Source organism: Malaclemys terrapin, chromosome 2 (genome assembly GCF_027887155.1).
Source record: "Malaclemys terrapin pileata isolate rMalTer1 chromosome 2, rMalTer1.hap1, whole genome shotgun sequence".
NCBI classification, from domain to species: Eukaryota; Metazoa; Chordata; order Testudines; family Emydidae; genus Malaclemys; species Malaclemys terrapin.
The window spans coordinates 85,671,400-85,691,876 of record NC_071506.1 but is presented as its reverse complement, the minus strand read 5'-3'; positions in this window follow the sequence as shown (position 1 = coordinate 85,691,876).

Sequence of the window (20,477 nt, the reverse complement as noted above, 5' to 3'; positions counted from 1 at the left end):
GTAACTATATATTTGTCATATTGCATCCTTTCCATCTGCCACGTCAAACTGTGTAGAAAGCAATAGTTGTGGGAAACTGAGTTCATGGAAAAAGAATGTTGAGATTAGACAGTGCCTAGATTTGCACAGATGCACATGGGGTACAGGAGTGTTGGAGCAATGTGTACAGTGGGGGTGCTGAGAGCCATGAACAAACTGTAAACCCTGTATATGATGGAAACCACTTCAAGCCAGGGGGTGCGGCAGCATCCCCAGCACCCTTAGTTCCAGTGCCTATAAAGGGGTATTGGTACTGGGGGTCTGTGCCAATAAGGACTGAGCTTCCCAGACTAAGTCTTGACGGGGTCTGAGAAGCTCTTGCAAGCAACTTAAACACTGTGTGATCATTGAACATCGCAAGGGGTTAAGATGGTTAAAAAAAACACCAACAACAACTTTCCTCCCTTGCACTCAGACCAAGCCAGATGGACAACCTGACGCACTCCCAGCACACAAAGATCAAAAAACTCCAGTGCCAGAGGGGCACCATAATTTCTATGGGATAGCTAGGGCAGGGTGATGCTCAGGGTCCATTCTCCTTCATAGTGTCCAGATAAATTGGGCCAGCAAAGGGAAGATTAACGCTATACTCTGTAAAAGGGTGTAGCTAATGCTGTGTGGCCTTTGCCAGAATGAGGCACAATTCCTGCAAGGGGCAGGGTGTGTTGACAACATTTCCCCTCACACACACACACACACACACAAACACACACCACAAACTGTGGTTAAGGTTTAGAGCCACAATCTAGCCCAGTGGTGGGCAACCTGTAGCCCATCAGCCGCAGGTTGCCCACCACTGATCTAGCCTTTAATTTCAGCATAGTCTTAAAAAATCCACTTGGGTATCAAAAGATAAGGCGTATATTTTTAATGGTGACAGTTATTAACCATCAGAACAATTTACCAAGGGACATGGTGCATTTTTCATCACTGAAATTTTGAAATCAAGATTGGATGTTTTTCTAAAAGAGGTGCTCTAGGAATTATTTTGGGGAAGTTCTATGGCCTATGTGATCCCAGGGGTCAAAGTGGATCACAATGGTTCCTTCTGGCCTTGAAATCTATTAATCTACTTACTAAAATAAATACCCTATAGTTGAATTGCAGTTTCATGCATTTTTAAGGTGTGATATAACCATGTTTGAAAAAATAAGGGGTCTTCATTTAATTTTTGGTTAATTGCTAGTCTACCAAAAGTTTTTTCTATTGCCTACATTTTAAATTAGCCTACCTTAATAAATAAGAATACTTTCCAGTTTTATAGCACATTCCACTGAGAATCTCAGAGTCTTTTGCAAATATGAATACAGTGAACCTCTCAAAACTCCTGTGGTGCAGATAAGCATAACTACCTCATAACTATCATTTTGCAGATGGAGAAATGAAGAAAAACCAATATGACATGTCCAAGATCACGCAGGAAGTGCCAGGCATAGCTGGGAAGAGAACCCAGATTTGCCAGTCCCATGCCTTAACTCCAAGAAAATCCTCCCTCGGTGTCCTTGACTCTCTTAGGGGCTCGGTCCTGCAAAGATTTACTACTGGTTGAAATGTTTCAGATGCTTTTTTTAATATGAAACAACCTTTTTCAAAAATTAAAACGCTCTATTTTTAAGAAACTTAAAAATGGAAAAGTTTCAGTTTTCATTTCTACCCCTCCCCCCACCCATTTCCTCTTTTCCAATGGAAAATATAAGGAGGGGGGGGGGAGGGAATATGGGAAAACAAACTGAAAAAATAAAAAAGGAATTTTTGTTGAAATTTTTCAAGAAAAACTTCAAATTAAAGAAAAATATTCTTTAAACAAATTTTTTTTATAAATGTTCAGGTTTTTTGTGACCAGCCTTTACCAGTTTTCAGCCAGCTCCTCTGTCTACCCTGGCATAGCACTTATTGTCCTGAGTAGTCTGTCTTTAGGTACTCAGAGTAGCAAGTTCTACATCAAGCGATAAATCTTTGCAGGATCAGGCCCTTAGATGCTAAATTAAGTGGAAAGATTTGTGGTTATTTTTAAATTGTTACCTGAAGCCTTTATTACATATTGCATTTAGAGCCAAGAGATACTCATATATAAAGCAAAATAGGCTAAACTGAGGAAGGCCTCATACAAGGATGACAAATCAGTTTTCCTTGTTTTTAATCAAAAGCGACTATTTTGTGTCAGTGAAAACAAAACTCACACAACAGACAGGGAAGGGGGGAGCTGAAGATCAAAGAGCAAAATTCCTGTTGCTGTGTCACGTTTTCAAAGGCTGCCTCATACTCACATGATTGAAAGTGTGCACAATGTGCAGGCACTGAAGAGGAAGGAATTCTACGCAGGCATCTTAAGGAGGGCTGAGAACTACTGCTAAAATATTCCAGTAAATCTCTGTGTAGTTTAACTTTCTCTTTACTATTTTCTGGAGTCACAAAGAAAATAAATGAGTACAAATTTCATTCTCTCCTAAAGGAGAACCTTCTGTGAGTGGGAGGATCTATTTATTTATCTGGTTAGATTCTTTACACTATACCTATCACTGTGGTATCTGAACACCTGAGTAGAAACATCAGCAAAATAAAGGTGAAAGGGAAAGGGCAGGGGAAAACATTCATTTAAAAGAGGCAGCACCAGTCTACTAGTCTGTACTTAGTTATTTAGATTTATAAAATCCTTTAGATGCTCCCTCCTGATACTCTGATACGCATCCCATGAACTAAAATACTCACCAAAATACAATAGATAAAGGACTGATTATGCAATTTAGCACAAATAGATCCACCAGCTAATATGAGAAAAATAAGCTGAAGTTTGTTGTAACTAGATGCTGAATCAGGAGCTGACTGAGTACTTTATCACTCAAATCCCCACCAATATAGGTTAATTGGGACCTAATTAGAGGATCAATCAATAAGTGGAGCTACAGGGAGAAGGGCTAATTAGAGGGGGAAGCAGCCCCAGCAGCTGGGAGCAGAGAAATGGAGAGGAAGGAAGCAGAGAGTATGAAGGAAGGCAGATCTGTTAATACAACTCCCAGGTTGGGGAGTTGGCCAGGACTTGTAACTATGTAAATAGCACTAGTGGTGTCCTGCTGGAACAGCATAAGAAAGCACTGTGGTGGTGAAGGAGACCTGGATGTTGGGGGTGGGGGGTTGTGCATAAAGTGAGAAAAGACTCCCAGTGGACCACCCGATGACAGTTGTTCAGCCCTCGTCCAAACAAGATGGGCAGGCTCTGCAGCGTACCATAAGGTTAAAAAGAAATCCAGCCTCTCACATCCCAACAAGGTGATGAGAGTTCCAAAGCCAGGGTCCCCTCATGGAGAGTGCCATTTATAAGCCCCAATTCAGCAAAGCTGGCCCTTAAGCATGTGCTTAACTGTGCTGGCACTGCACAGGTCTCAGCTGGGGATGGGCCAAATAGACTCTTATCCCGCATATTCTTGCGGAACAATGTCTCATAAAGAAACCTTGGAAAAAGTGTGTGTGCCAAGTAACAGAAATAAAAGTTAGCCTAGTTGATTGGCACTCACATAACAGTAATCAATTGTTTGATGATACTTCTTCATAAATATTTGCCACCTGAGGAAACACAGGGAAGAACTTAAGAAGATGGGAACTGACAAACTGGATCAGTTCCATAGCCCATCTCTGACAGAGGCAGATGTTTCAGAGGAAGATGCTATAATCTAAGTAATGGACTGTTACAGAATGGGGAGTTTTATTCCTAATCCCGGGCAGTTATTTTGGTTTGTACCCTGAAGCAGGAGGGATTTAATTCCCTATATTTTTATCCTCATGTAACTGTGGATGTCATCATTACCAATATAAATGTCTAATCCTTTTGTGAATCCTGCTCCAAGAAAGCGACACTATCCCATTTGTTGTTTCTTTCTAGTATTGGTTTCAATGCATTTTGATAACTGCTGTCCTCTAAATGGATGTAAACAAAGGCAGGGGTACCCTTGCTGTGCCTGGGTCTTGTCTGCCCCATCCATCATCAGCTAAGCTTCTCACTAATGGATATGACAAGTTAGAGGATAAACACGTAATTCACCACTTTGGGTACTGGGTTTTGCTTTCCTCCCAATTTTTCTTGCTTTGAAAGCATAACCACACACCTCCTTCTACCACCCTCTCTTCAACACGAGGCTTCCCACTGTTCCACTCCTCTGAAAAACTGAATATCTTTTTCATGTCATTATTGTTTACCAGTAACACTAAAATGTCATGAAAAGACACTGAAATTCTCTCAAAACAAAATAATATTAACAGATCAGAATGTACAGCACGGGACAGCAAAAGCACCAGTTTCAATAAGGTAAACTACCTTTCTGTTTGAAAAGATGAAATTGATAATAAATACGAGGAGGCTGATTCAAATCTGTTACATCAATGTAAATCAAAAGTAACCCTAATGAACTCACTTTTGCACCACTCATGCAAGCTAGTGTAAGATGGAAGAGAATCAGATCCACCAAGCTAGTACAGGAGGTGTAATTTACATCTCCCTGTACCATTCTGCGCTGTAGGAGGATTCAACCCTGAAAGAGAGCAGGCATTGGTACTGATTTGTTCCTTCAAGGCTTTCCCCTGGGAAGGATCAGCTTTCTGTTAGTATCATGGTTCCCTAGGGCACTCTGCCTGAAGAAGCTGCTGAAGACACAGTGCATTTACCAGCTCCTGGCCATAATATATCCTTGCCCAGAAATGTCCACTTTTGGGGCTTTACTGGCTTTTATAGAACTCCCAACCTGGCGTATGAAAGATTGCAGCTGCTTTTTGGTAACATAAACTTCCTCCCTCAGGGAAACATTCTACTATCAGAAAACTCCATCTACACTATCAGAAGCTGGCATAGTCCCCATTCTGAATTTGTCCCAGCTCCTTTAAGAGAGTATACTGACCGTTTTAATGTCATTGGTATTCAAATACTGGGGCAGGTGGTTTTGTCGTTCTCACCACTGCTGACTGAAAAAGAAAACAGGCTAACAAAGGAAGACAAAGTTGAGTAAAAGGTGGAGACCACCATCTTTTTTTTTTTTGTCCCCTACTTTGAGCACTGAATGTTACCAAACCCTGGGAAGAAAGCCAAAAATCAGCATTGTGCTGATGGGAACATGAATTATGTATGAAGAGGTGTTTCCAATAGTGTATAAAGCACTGTAATGTCTGAAGTGGCTATGTTCAAGGCTCTGCAGAAGTTCTAACAGGAAAAATTGGTCATGCTGAAAGGATTCTGAAGGCTGTGCCATCACATTCTTCTACAGGAGTCAGCAAACGACAGTCTGGGATTTCTCCTCAAAAAGAAACATTACTGTGGCAATCCAAAGGACAATGTGAGCCATCATGGTTTTAGACCTGCAAAAAGCCTTGTAACAAAGATCACACACACAAGAGGTGAAAAGAAAAAGTTTTCTAGGATAGCATATCTACTATTTTTACAGAGAGAAAGCTGTGTTATACTGGGATATACTCAAGTGACACATAATGATGGATATAGCTCCACGGTTTAGAGGTTTATTTCCCAAAGCCCTCAACCATTTGGAAAAGTTTGAACTTAGTTGAACCTTTGGGCATCTTACATCCTTCTCTTTCCAATCCTCTTTCTTCTTTCTTTAACCCACCTCCTGACAATGCCTCTCTTCTCTGACCCTCTACCTCAAGCTCCAACACCACTCGACTTCTCACTCCCTGATAGATTCTGGGTCCCTGTCACCACAGGCACTGGCTTATAATTTTCTAATTACCCCCACTCCATCCCACGTCCCACCCCACTCCACCTGCCCCCTTCCCATCCCTGCTGTTCTGGGGCATGCAGATGGTGTTGGGAGGGTGGGGGGGATTGGCAGGGCCACAGGCAGGTGGGAGTGGGGGAGAGGGAGGGGAGCTTGGCTGCTGGTGGGTGCTAAGCATCCATTAATATTTTTCCGTGGGTGCTCCAGCCCTGGAGCACCCATGGAGTCGGCATCTATTTCAAGGCAACTGCACCTGTATCCCCACCTGCACAGTTTTCTCCAGGAGTGCCCAGTCAGGTCTCAGATCTCCAGCCAACACATGTCTCTAGGCAAAGACCCTTGTTCCACTCCCTTCTGATGGGGGGAGGGGGATTAAGGCTGCACAGTTCCCTGTCTTACCCTGTGATATCCTCAGCAAGCCAGTCTGTGTAAAGGCTAGCACCTATGCATTGGTTTCTATCCAAGGGTATGAACAGCGTATTGCCAGCAGTTACAAGTTACCACATAGCTCTTTCTTAGAAAGCACATTAATTCTTAAGGTAAAAGCTAAGCATACCAGGAGTCACCATCCTCTACGTGGGGAGTCTGATAGGCCAACATCCCTTCCACCCTTCAACAAGAGTTGGGGCCTCCCCTGGGATGGAGAATCATGTCCATTTGTTGAACCAAAATGAAGGCTCTGTGTCAATGAAACCCAGGCTTTTTATATCAAAAGCCCTTTCTTTGTCTGTTGGTCTCTGGAAAACCCCGTTTGAACTAGTACATGCAAGCCTCCCAAGAATGTGGAACTTCTCTGGCGGTACCACCTTACAATTCACCTAAATTACTCCCCACTGTTTCTAGTTCCTGAATGAGCTGTGGTAACTGTCCCCCTGGAGTTGCACAGAATACCTGGCCCACAGTGATACATAAACCATTCAGAAACTTAATACAATAAGGTCCCCAAAGATATCTCAGGGGGTTGCAATATCTCTCACAGTTCCCACCAAGCCCCCTACCTTGGGTGATATATTCCATCTGCTGGGTTCTAAGTAGCTACACAATTCAACTTCTGTGTACCTTCAATGCGTCTCTGCATCAAAAACACCAGAGTGCATTTCCAGTCCCAAGAAACTTCCCTGAACATGTGAGATTTGAGGACGAGAGCTAGTTCAGCAAAGACTGTCAGACCTGCTGAGAATCCCAGAAGGAAGTCACAAAGGTAGGAGGCCTCTTGGGAGTTGAAGCAAGGAGGAAGAAACTTGTCAGGAACTGACAGTGATCTCAAAACAATCAGGTCTGGTTGTTAGCTGAATAACTAAGATTTGGCCTTAGTTATTCAGGCTAGTTATTTTTTCTGATTTCTTTTTCAGAATTGTTACTTACTGAGCATTGATGGTCTGTTCAGCACTGTACAGGCCATAAAAGAGGACAAACTTCCCTTCCCCAAGGACAGTGCCACTTAGATACAGAGATTACAGCACAAACATATGTAATTAATGTACATTAAAGGTCCAAACTCAAGATACTCTGTATATAGATACAGAGCAGTGTCGTGAAAGGCCACACAGAAAATGTGTGTTTTAAATTGCACAGTTTTGATGAGAAAGTGGGCAGCTAATGATAAAATTTGAAGTCAGAGTTTATACACAGGTCTGTAAAGCAATAAAAATCTCCAAGAAAGATTTAGGAAACCTGGGGGTGGAACCTCCTCAATCAAATTACTCTTCAGAGTATTGCTGTGCTACTGTGCTTCATTAAAAAATGCTGCTTGTGAGGTACAATGGTGACATTCATATTTTGCATTGTGAGCACACAACACCAGGTTTGACATATTTCATCAAACTTCCTGTGATCGCATTCCACTGCTTCCTAGGCTAGAAGATTGACTGTATTACACACCCAGACAGGGGAATAAATAGGATTAAGAACCAACCCCAACTCCATGTCACAGGCTAGCCAGGCCATGGGTCCAGGTATGCAGGAGTTAATGAGCACTGATTGCCCACTCCATCCCTTCATAACAGAACAGGTGCGTGGGAAATGGGAGAGGCGGGGCAGGGAACTGGCAACTCTTTGGCTCCTCCCCCTAGTACATTAGCCAGCACAGCTGAACTGATGTAGGAGGGATTCTAGTTTGCTGTTATAGAGACCAACAGCAAATCGCTACTCCTACTGGAGTACAGTGGTGCTGGAACACTTAATAGAGTGGGGGTGCAGTGCCCCCACATAACCTCGGTCTGTGCCCCCAGACACCCCCTAGAGCTGGTGCTGGGAGCAGGGCCGTGGTTCTGGGAGGAGGGGACACGGACAAGGGTAAGGGGGCCGAGGCTTGGCCACAGCTGGGGGCAGGTGCGGAGTCCTGGGCGCAGGGTCAGGAGCAGAGACCCAGGCAAAGAGCTGGCAGCTGGGATCCTGGGTGCAGGGCCTGGAGTAGAGCCCTGGGCACAGGACTGGCACCTGGGACCCCTCATGTGGGGCTGGGAGCAGACCCCCAGGCACGGGACCAGGAGCAGAGCCCTGGGAATGGGGCCTGCAGCCGGGACCCTGTTTGCAGGGCCAGGAGCAGAGCCCCAGGCGCAGGGCCAGAGCCGGGGCCAACAGCCAGGACCCTGGGACTGTCATCCAGGATCCTGGGCATGAGGCTGGCAGTGGAGCCCTGTGTAAAACCTGGGGGTGCTGCAACAGCCTCCATGCCTATGCTGGAGTAAGGGGGAAACATGGAAATTGTGCTTCAAAGGGGTGTGTGGCACAATACCTCACGGAGCTGTTCTTGGGATGGTGTTTTGCTTAGGGCTGTGCCTAAAGGCACGATCTAGCCCCGTGGAAATAATTACAAGCAATACTGAGGTCCTTTGCAAATAATGACACAGGGAAGCTGACAAAGGCAAAAATCATCATTGTAGCAAACTGAGGTTTGGAAAATGTTCTGAAATCTGAGGAAGGAAACATGTTTGGAACTCATGTATCAATATTTGTGAATATTGTCAGATGACTGTGGCATTGTGGTCACAGTGCTATAATTGAGGGTCAGGAGCCATTTCCTTTATAAACAGCGTAGTTCATAATATTGCTGTTCAGCTGTTTTTGCTCATTGTAGGCTGAAACTTGGCATTCATACCTTCAGGCCCAATGCAACTCTGTCTCTAAAAATGACTTAAATGGGTTAGGCCAAATTTAGTACTGAAGCAATAAAAAGAATAATTTTGATACAGGTTTCATATTGGCTCACAATAGCAATGCCACTGCTAGTCTTTTGAAGATTTTAAAGTTCTAAAATACAGTAGTTCAAAAGAGCCTAAGAGAGACACTGTAGACCTTGCAAATCACAAGCTAACAAAGAAAAAACAAAACAAAACAAAAATTAAAAATAACCTTAAGAGTCAAGCCAAAATGTACTAAGGATCAGATTCTACCGTCCTTACTCATGCTACATAGAAGCTCACTTCACATGTGGCCCCATTAAAAAAGAACAGTACTTCAGCCTACATTGTTATGAAATAAAGTACTACTGAATATGATAGACTTGAACCCCAAAGCAAGAAAACAATTGAGTAACAGCCTTTGAGCATCCTTGCTTCTGTCAACTGAAGGATCCAATTGAACAAAATAAACAGCCAGCTTCCAGTGTGGCAGAAGCCACTTGTCAGAGTTTCCACAGTCTGCTGCTGGTTTCTGCATAGAAGTCATGGGCCTGTCCTTTGTCTCATTTAAACCAATGTAAATCAGGAGTAACTGCATTAAAGTTGTGGGTAAAAAGCTGGTGAGAGCATGGAATCAGACCCAATGTTTCTTTTTTGCTCAGCTGAGTCTACAATTAAGCCCTTCTTATAAGAAGCTTTCCCCCTGTTATTTTGAAAAGCATTTGCACTGAGTGATAAAAAAAGAAATTATTATGAGGCTTCTTATTAGATCCCTCCCTTTCCCATCATTTTCAGTCCATTGCTGGGAAATAAGAAGCTCCTGAAAACATTTATGAAATATGAATAGGATTTGAATCAGGCCTCGAACAAGAACATTTACTTGACGGGGAATCAATAGAATAATGTAAAGTACAATATCTTACATATTTAAAAACCACCATCTCTTATCTCTGCTATCCAGTGATGTACTTATATGGCCCACATCTCCACCGCATCTGAGTGCTTCACAGACATAAATAGATTTATGCTCACAACACCTCTGTGAGGTAGGAGTGTTATTATTTTCCGCATTATACAAATACGGAATGAAGGCACAAAGAGATTAAGTGACTTGCCCCAGGTCAGAGAGGAAATCTGTGGCAAAGCCAGGACTTGAACCCAAATCTCCTGAATCTCCTATCCACAAGATTCTCAATGTCAGTTGCCCTGTAAACTAACAATGTAGGCTGAAGTACTGTAAAAAACATGTGGCAAAACCAGTTTCTATAAAGAGGCTCCACACTTCTCTGAATTCAAAAATGGATTATTTCCTCTATAGCTACAAGCCTGTGACAAATGACCAGACTGACTGATTGCTCATTTTGAGTCAAGCATAAAATCTGAGCCCTATTTTGTTACATAGGAACAGTTTAATAAAACATACAGAGCATTCAGCAGCTAAAAAATAGGATTGTCAGTGTTAGAATCACCAGCCAATAGTAAAGAAACTGAAAGGCAGATATGCAAACTACCACATTGCCCTTTTATCCAGTCTGGTGCACATATATCAACCACTAGCCCATTTGTAGATTGACAGGAGGTTAACTGTGGGCCAGATGTCAATTAATTTCCACAAGTAAGATCATACTCTATTAAAAGAGCAGTGTCAACCTTGTTGTGATTTTTTAAAAATGGCCTACCTTGGCAGTATACCCCTTATTCAAGATCTGACCTTCAGGATTTGTTCCAAGTATTTTTTCAGATAGATCCATCTAGCCTCTGAAAGTATGTTTAGCTCCCTGGTGAGCAATATAATGTTATGTAACCCTCCTGCCCATCTAAGTTGGCAGTAACAAGGGCCGGGTTCTGTATCTAGGGGTTCCGTTTCAACAACGCAATGCAAAACCGGCTCGAGCCCCTACCCAGTGACCTGGGACAATTACATACCACCCCCTGGGCGCCTCTAAGAGGCAATACGTCCCCTCTCGCAAGCACGGAGTCTGAGTGTAGCAGAAAATGTTTAATAACATGAGATAAACGACATCAGCATTAAATTGGAAAAAACACTACAAACAGGATTCATCACACAAACCATGAGCAAAAGACCCACCCCAGCAAATTGGGCCGTGTCCTTTCCCTTTGGTTCTTGAATCCAGCAACCCCAAAATCACCCAGAGTCCCCAAAGTCCAACACCCCCAAAGTCTCTTGGGTCCAGCAACCACCCAAAATCCCAAAAGTCCAACAACCCCCAAAGTCTCTGTCCCTGGTCAGTGCAGCTCCAGAGTAAAAGGGAGGCATGCAGGGTGTTAAGGGGCACCTTACGTGATCCGAGGCCGACCTGCGTCTCTCCGTGGGGTTCTGCTGCAGCCTTTACCACAAGCCAGTCCACTTCCTGCCATCCCACAAACTGCTCTGCTCTACGAGCTGCTCCGCTCCACTCACCAACCTGTGAGCCGCTCCAGCCGTCCCCGCAAATGGCTCCGCTCTGCTCACCGACTTGTGAGCCGCTCCAGCCGTCCCTGCAAACGGCTCCGCTCGCCGTTCCTTGGGCCGCTCCAACCATCCCCGCAAGGCTCCGTGCCGCTCACTGCTCCTCTAGCCATCCCCACAAACTGCTCCGCCAGCTGCTTAGCAATATAGCTTCAGGCTCCCCCACTAGTTAACACAGCACTCAGTGATCTCAGCTCTTAGTAACTTTAGCTCTTTTGTGATTTCAGCTCATAGTAGGGGAGCCCCAGTGCTGGTGCACCATTGGCCCAAAGTGAATTCAGCTCAGCAGCCTGTAACTAGACTCCTAATGGAATCAAAGTTAGCTCTGACATTCAACAGTGGAGAAAGGAGATGGTACAATTGGTGTTTCAGGCCCTCAAAGGGAGGGAGGGGGCATACCATCAGATACAAATACCTGTCTCCATTCAGTGGGTTGTGGAACCCATGTCCCTTGTCTAGCAAGTGCTACTTAGGTGATGGTGAGACCCTCTGTCATAAAACAGTTTCATTGTCCTTGATTCACATAATCAGGGTAACAACACTTTATTCCTCCTGCCCCAATAACAGAGAAACTGGGAAAACAGTTCACCCCATCCAAAGTAACCACTCTCAGTTGCTGTTGTCTCATGCCAGGCGGGTGGGTGTGCCTATGCAAACAAGATCAGCCCCTGGAGTTCTTTTCCACACTCGCCATAATTCACCACCAGATGTCAGGGTAGAGCTCATCCTGACTCTGCTTACAGTTAGACTCACAATTTTTAAATAAATGAGTGCACGAATTACTACTGTAGTGTGTTTATTGTGCATCATCTCACGTAAACACCCACAAGGAGGGCAAAAGTTCAAGAGATAATTCCACAGCCAAGACAGCAATTACTTTCTAATCACTCTTTTGGGATCGGTGAGTTTTGGACTTCCGTCACACACAAACAAATCATGTGAACTGTGTAAGGGAAATCATCCCTCTAACTTGCAAATGGCCCACGGTCAGCAAGGAAATCTCATGTATTTAGGGCATCTGTGGGGGATGGTACATTTGTTCAAATGCTACTCCTCAGGCCATTTTTCCCTCCCTTATAGCAATGTAGTTCCCTAACTGGATACACAGACAGGTCTTTTTCCACCCCCACTCTCCAGCCCTTGCATTTGAAAGTGTGCAGCAGAACTCAATTTACATAACACTGCCATGGGTCAGCACTTACACAAGGAATTCCACAGATCTGGAGAAATTTCCATACCCAGGCCACACCTTTTCCTTCCTGCCAAGGGCCCTAAAATTGTAGAGCCCCAGAACTATAGTCAAGACTTCAGCAAGAACGTAAGAATGGCCATACTGGGTCAGACCAAAGGTCCATCTAGCCCAGTATCCTGTCTACCGACAGTGGCCAATGCCAGTTGCCCCAGAGGGAGTGAACCTAACAGGTAATGATCAAGTGAACTCTCTCCTACCATCCATCTCCACCCTCTGACAAACAGAGGCTAGGGACACCATTCCTTACCCATCCAAGCTTGGAAGGAGGGGAGATGCAATGCTTAGACTCAATCCCTCTTCTTCTGCAATACATGGGACCATTTTTGTAAATTTCCTGCTATCTTCTGGCCCTATGTTTTTAAAAGTAAGTAGCAAATATGGTTGTAGATACATATGCATAAAATGGAAGGCTTATAATGAAGAAGGTAAGGGGCTGCAGGAAGAGAATGGATTATCTTGTGATCAAGGCAAGTGAATGTCACCCAACTGGATTCTGTTATAATGCACATACACAATTTCCTAATTTTTGAGTGCTTGATTTTGCAACCTTAATGTTCTTTTAACAGAGGTTTTTGTACGTAATAGATAATATATTCTTCCTCAGCAGCCCTGGATCACCCACCAAGTCAATGCCTCATAGTCTCTCTTTAAATCTCACCTTAAAACCTTCCTTTTCTCTTTACCTAGTGATTGTCAATCTCTCTCTCTCTCTCTCTCTCTCTCTCTCAAGCATTCTGTGATACTGTATTAGAGATGCCATATAATGACAATTATTTTATTTTATTATACTGGGAAATTAAACACCCAGGGAGAACTATTAGAAGAATTCTAGGTGAACTCCCTGATGTTTTAAAACGGAGCTCTGATACCTCTCATGGTGGATGGCCAGACTAAATGCAACTGCCCAAATCCCAGTTCTAGTAGCAGAATTTCAGCTATGGGTAACTTGGTTAACAATTTTCAGCTACATTCCTTCTCCCTGAAAGTCACTTTGGTGATACTGAATATGTTATGTGGAATATGTAGCACCAAATGTGAATGGAAGTTATTACGAGCTACAGCACATCTGTAATGTATCTTTTTATTGTTTTTTGGTTGTTGGTTTTTTTTTTACCATTCTTTGTAATTTGCAGAATACAAAAATTGCTAGAGATTATGCTGAAAAACTAAGCAGGTTTCTGCTCAGCGCTTAACAATGTTTTACTACCAATGTATATAAGATGCTGGGCCCCATGGTCTCCTCCTCTTCTTGGAGTAGAAGGAGCTAAAAGCAGCAGAGCTAGACTGGCTTGAAGAGATCAGGTAGGTTGGGAAAGGGCAGGCTGTGGAGACTGTCACTCCCCATTGAACCCCCCACAACCCCACTGATAACACCCAAATAAATTAATGCTGACCTAGTTAGCATTAATTTACACAGATTCCTCCACGTGGTGGAGGGTTTAGGGCCAACAGAGGCATAACTGGAGAATGGCTATGCTGCCATGGAACATCAGGGACTTTGTGCAAATGGATCTGTGAACCTCCAGAGCCAAATCCCCTGTTCAACATGGACAGTAGGAATGAAGCAACAAATCTCAGCCTGGTTGTCTAGAAATCAAGACTCAAGAGAGTTTCCAGTTCCTTTAGTGGGAATAACCCATATAGGGGAATGATTTGACCCATTATTCCTTTGTACTGCAGAATTATCCAGGTGAAATTGACCTCAGTTTATCATTATCCTTACACCTAAGCTGGTGTACATGCCACATGTGAGTTTAGAACTCTGATAAAGTGGTGTGCAAAGTACGCAATGATTGACATGCAGCCTTTTGAGCTATGCTATGTGTCCTAGGAGTAAAACTAATGGCATCGCAGTTTGAGACTCACTCATCTTAAACACAAACTGCCAGATTCTGCTCTCAGTTACACCAGTTGCATACATCCATTGAAAACAATGAAGTCCCTCCAGATTTACACAGGTGTAAGTAACCAAGAGCAAAATTTGCCCAATTTCCCCCCACACACACACACAAACTAGCCAAGAGTTAAAATAAGAAATTCTAAGTGTTTCATTATATATTCTACCAACTCCTAAATCACCGTTCTGTGATGCTAGACATTTTATTTTTATCAGAAACAATAAAATATTTACACAAAGCACAAAAGAACTGACATCCATCATAGTATCTTGTCACCATAATGCTATGCTGTATGTTTTGTTTGTTCAAACAACGTCTTTGCTTCCTGTTTTTTCTCAAAATAACATTCACAAGAAAGATATTAGTCATGGCCACTCAAGGTTGGTAAATAAAGCACCCACACAGCTGCTCTTTGCTTTTAATGAATCTGTGTAATGTTTAATGAACTGTTACATGTATTACATTCCCACTTCTGGAATCTTGCCATAGAACTTGTCCTATGTAGCCCTTTTCCATTACTTTATGACCAATTAAATGGGAACTCCAGCTAGCCCACAGATCAGTGGCATCTGGAACAGACCCTGCCCCTCCCATGTGTGAAGACAAGAGGGCATCTCAACTTGTACTCAGTGTTAAAGAGCCCTGTCAAAATACATATCCTTACCTCAGTCTTTCCCAGCCGTGGGCATGGGGTGGGATAAGCAATGGCTCTGTTGAAGTAGTGGTTCATTGACTGCAGCTGATCAGGAATATTTTGATAAACATTTTTTGTCAGAAAATGCCAATTTGTTGAAACTGAACGTGTTCACAAGAAAAGATTATTTTACACAAATTTCTCATTTTGAAAAGTTCTGGGGGGAAGTTTCAAAATTGTCAAAACAATTTTTTTCTCCACAACTTTTTGTCTTGAAATGTAAGCTTGAAATCACAAAAAAAGGGAAGAAACATTTCAAAATTATCAAAACCAAATATTTTCATTTGACCCCCAAATTTTTTTTTTCAGATGGTTGGTTTGCAAAAATATTTTGCAATTACAACTTTTCATCCTAATTTTGGAAGGGAAAATGTTCCAAATCTCAAAAATTGCCCCAGGATGGGAAAACCATTTCCTGCCCAGCCCTAGCATTGACTTCTATCAAAGTACAGCACATTCAGGAGAAAGCAGAAAGAAATCCACAACTATTTCATTGCTGCTCTTCAATGATTGACAAAATTCCTCCCAGCCCAAAAAATGACTCAGCAGAAAGGTTATAATGTCATTAAAGCTAATGAAACTACAATTTTGTGGAAAACAGAATGCCCTCACAGCCCACAATGGGGTAGTTTTTTTTATCCCTTATAACTAGTGGGAAGGTGGTGAGACTGAAACCTACAACTAGGGCCAGAGAAAAATCATGCCAGGCCATTGTTTGTCAAAAATACTGCCCACATGCAATGAGCATAGGTTAGCAATGTTTCCTCTCCCTGCAGGGATGAAAAGGAGCTAACCCCATTATTAGAGAGGCAGATGGTCTATGCCTAGAGCCCCATCACACTGTGAATTGTATTTATTTTTTCTGCAGTCCTTACACATGCAATATTCCCACTGACATCAACGGAAGTTATATCCTTACAAAGACTGTAGGATCAGGAGCCAATCTTGAAATCCTGATTCAACCTTTATTCAGACAAAACTCCCATTGGTATCAAGATTCAGAAAGGGACTGGACATTTATATGGATAACCATAAGACTATATATAGGAGAGCTATCATAATTAATGGTAAACTTTTTGAATGGGACTATAAACCTCATGCTTCAGGGTTTAAACCAATTTCTAACTATGAGAGATCACAATGAGATTTAATGTGCGTGGGGAGAGAGAGGGGGTAGCTTATCTCACATCTGCCAACTGTGAGATTCTTACACCATCGTCTCTAGCACCTGGTACTGGTCACTGTTGGAGACAGGATACTTAACTAGATGGACCTCAGTGTGATCCAATATGGCAATTCCTATGTTCCTAATGAGAGTTTTCCCCCAACTAAGAACTGAGAACCTCTCCATTTTGAGAGCTCCTCCCCTCCTATATGTCTGGGCTACAACAGGAAAGGGAAATGCTCCCCACTTCCCTTGGCCATACAAATGTTCAGGGATGTCCTTCTTCAGGGATTTGGCTCAACGGGTTCTGTGTATATGTGTAGAGAGGGGAATATATGGGAGTCTCAGGGCTACTTTCCATTGTATGCTTCTCCCAAATTCCTGGGGTAAACCAGAGGTATTTGCAGTCTGTAGGTTCCCCCTCTGTGAAATGGAATACTCCCGAGGAAAGTTCTGGGGCAGTAGCAGTCATGGAAGCCCATGGAGCCTCGCTGTCAAGAGGCTGTGGGAACCAGGTGGCTGTGCAGAGGCTCTGGGCTTTTGTACAGATCACTGTTACTCCCATCAGTCCCTCAAATCCTGTGACATGGAGAGCTGAACCCCTGCCGCTTCCACTGGGAGACAAACCCAATCCACTGGGCAGATGAATGAGAGGAAAACATCTTGGGTTTTATTCTCTTATGTGAGGATGATCCAAGTAGGGGACTTGGGGTTCTGAGTAAGGACTGCATAAAGATACTGAATTAGTGGGGATTTTTCCTTATGCTCTGCTTGGTTGATTGTCTTTAAGTTAAGCAGACAGTTCTTAGTGCCTCTGTCATCTTTACATTCCTGGTTATGCATGAGTAATAAATATTCACTGAGAAATGGACTTGTAATAAATGGGGGGGGGGAGGGAGGGAGGGAAAAGAGACCCTTTTTAACCAGCGTAAATGACAAGCTTCATTGCACTCCCAAAGTGTCCAAACAAAAGGAGTATCAAACAGCAGGAAAGGTCCTCACCTCTCTCCATTGAGCAGGGCAATCTATTCACAGATAAATGGCAGAAATACAAAACTGATGCTATGTTTGTTTTCTGAGCATGCCCTCCAGCATACTTACTCTCTTTCAACACACTAGTATCAGTAAATAAAACTAAATGAAGTAACTGTTTTAAAAAATATGGATATAAAACTGACTGAAAATCAAGTAACCTCTGCATAATGCTATGCAATATGCATTCTCCTTCCACTCACAGAAAATATTCATCCTCCTTAGGAACCTGCAAATCTAAAGGGCTGTCTCAAAACACCTAGATTGTTTTATGAACAGTACGAGGTGTGTTTTACATTTGGGGCCAAATCCTGGTTGCTTTATACAAGCAAATATTGCCAGGCAGTCAGCGGGCCAGATGTTGCTCCCAGTATCACTGATAAAACTCTAGAGTAAATTAATTGACTTCAGTGTAGATATACCGATGCAACTGGGTCATGATCTTCCCCAGTGGACTAGTCAGATGATTAGAGCAAGCAGGGTTTGGACCTTAATAATAAATCATTTTAGTCAGTACAATTTAAAGTCTCCTGTTTTTCTCTCCTTAAATTTAAAGGAAGGAAAATAGAAGGAGGAACAGAAGGGATATGCAATGTTGCTACGAATTCCTTTTTAATTATTCTGTTTTTCTCTTTTGTGATAATGTTTCTACATTAGCGAAATAACTACTCCTGGTGATTTCCTGCTGTGAATGTGCCCTAACTTGGGCAAAGATAGTGTTTACTGTATGTCTGTAGAGTTCCATAAATCCCATTCAGATGTATCTATACAGATTAGAAACACAGAGAGCTATATTTATGTATTTATTTAAATCAGGGTCAGCCATATAACTTGATATCTACAAAGGCTGGGAATTATAAGAATTATACAATACTGGGCATTTGACTAATGCTTCACTAGAAAGGAATTACTCACTGCAGTCATATTAAAAAACAAATTACAGTCACATGTGTGTATATCATGAATTCCAAAGAAATCAGTCACCCCCTTGATATGACGTGTTGTAGAACATCTTCATTGTTTTTAATTAAGTGGTATACAGCTTAATTACAATATTCACTACCTGATTCTGAAAGTGATTTCATTATTTATTCATTTTAGCATTTACCAGCTATGGACCATTATTTGATTATCTTGAGTTAAAGCAAGTTTGATTGTTTGCTATTAGGTTATGAGAAGAACTTTTGTTTATGTTTGTTAGAATTTGGTCACTTAAGATACACTTTTACACTCCCCCTCAGCCATGCCCTGGATGCACCCACAACATGCCCCCTATACTGAGGAGGCTGTAAAGGGGTGGCATAGAGCACTACAAGTCCAGTGATTCCTGAGCTGCCCCAGGAAGGCATATTCCCAGCTACTTTATGGTGCTGAAATTGGATCATGGACCTGGCAGCGTACTTCGAGCAGACCCTCGTCTCAAATATCTGGTAATGAAATATGGAACCTTGAAGCAATAGGGTGGAATTTATTATCTATCAGGAAACAGAATTAGTATTTACTATAAATTGTTGCCATGTAATTACTGTTATGTGAGTTTGTGGTCTTGATCCAGTTTCTAGTGGGTTGGTAGGTGCTCACAGCACAAAAAACAACAACAACAAAATCAGCACAATAACTGACAGCCTCAGTAGAATGGCTGAGATTCTGAAAAAGACAAAAATAAAGATCAAAATATTGGGGTGACCAATCTTGATAGCATACCAATATTGTATTTAAACAGTATCCATTTTTATAATGCTAATTTACTCTTTTAAAAACTTAAGAGCACAAATACCTATATAAAAATGCACAAGAAGACAATGAATGCTGATCTGACAACACACTTCTTTTAGAGATAACGATACATCTGTTGTCTTATTCCTTGGGCTGATAAAAGAGGTTACAGTCTACACAGTCTATGCTCTCTGCACAATATGCTTTTATATTGGCTGCAGAGATCACCTTTCATTGGTCATTATAATTATTACTATTATTTATTGTATTGTACACCCCACTCAAGAACTGAGGCCCCATTGTGGTAGGTTGTAAAAGTTCCCAGTTCACCATCTGAGGAACCCCTTGTTGCCTCACGGTGGCCCTACAAGCTGCCCTGCCTCAACTTCCCTCTTCCAGGGTCCCCAGTAACTCCACACAAACTTTCCAAATATAAATAGCCTTTTACAGGGTTAATTTATTATAGGAGTCCCACAATCATAATCCAGAATTCTCAGCACAGTCCAAACAGTACATTCAGTCCTTCAAGTCCCAATAGTCCATCAGCACACCAAATACAACTCCAGACTCTCACCCCACTTTGACTCTCAAGTCTGTTTCCAGCATCTCTCACCATACCTCCCCCTAGTCCCTCTAGCCGGGATGCCTCTCTTCCCTGTTTCCTTCTCAGATATAATTCTATCTCTGTCCCAGAGACATCAGCGGGCTCACTCCTCCATCATTCCCCAGCCTTCAGCCTTCTCTGGCTTTCCAGCTCACAGAGCCAGCAGGCATCTCCCTCTGTGGATCTTAGCCTTCAGTCCTCTCCAGTCATGGCTGTCTGGCCTGGGGAAGTTTGTAGGTGACCCCTGACTGCCTTCAGCTTTTGCCCACCTGCTATAGTTCCACTGCTCAACTAGGGAACTCTCACTGCTCCTTCCTTCAGGGGCATCCACTCCCTGAAGTTTTCAGCCAAGCTCTGCTTCTCTTCTCTCTACTCTACTTCTCCACTCTCTCTACTTCTCCAAACACCCTCAGCTCTTCTCCCCCCATCTCTGGATTCTACACTCTCCCTTACCTTTTGGCCCGCTCTCTTTTATAGCTCCCAGGGGCAGCCCTGCCTTCCTCGTTACTCCAAACTGGGGCACACCTGGAATGGAACAAGAGACCTGGGCCCAATGTCAGTTAAGGGGCCAGTTACCCTGTTACACAAGCACTGTACATAGCCTTTGTCCCAAATAGTTTACAATCTAAGTATCTGACGAGAGACAATAAGTGCTTGCAATAAACAGGGGAATCATACGGTAACAGTAAGATAATTAAGATTAGTGTAATAAACAATGGTCATAGCACATCAGCTGCCTAGCCAGCCTTTCCCAGCTACACTCCCTTG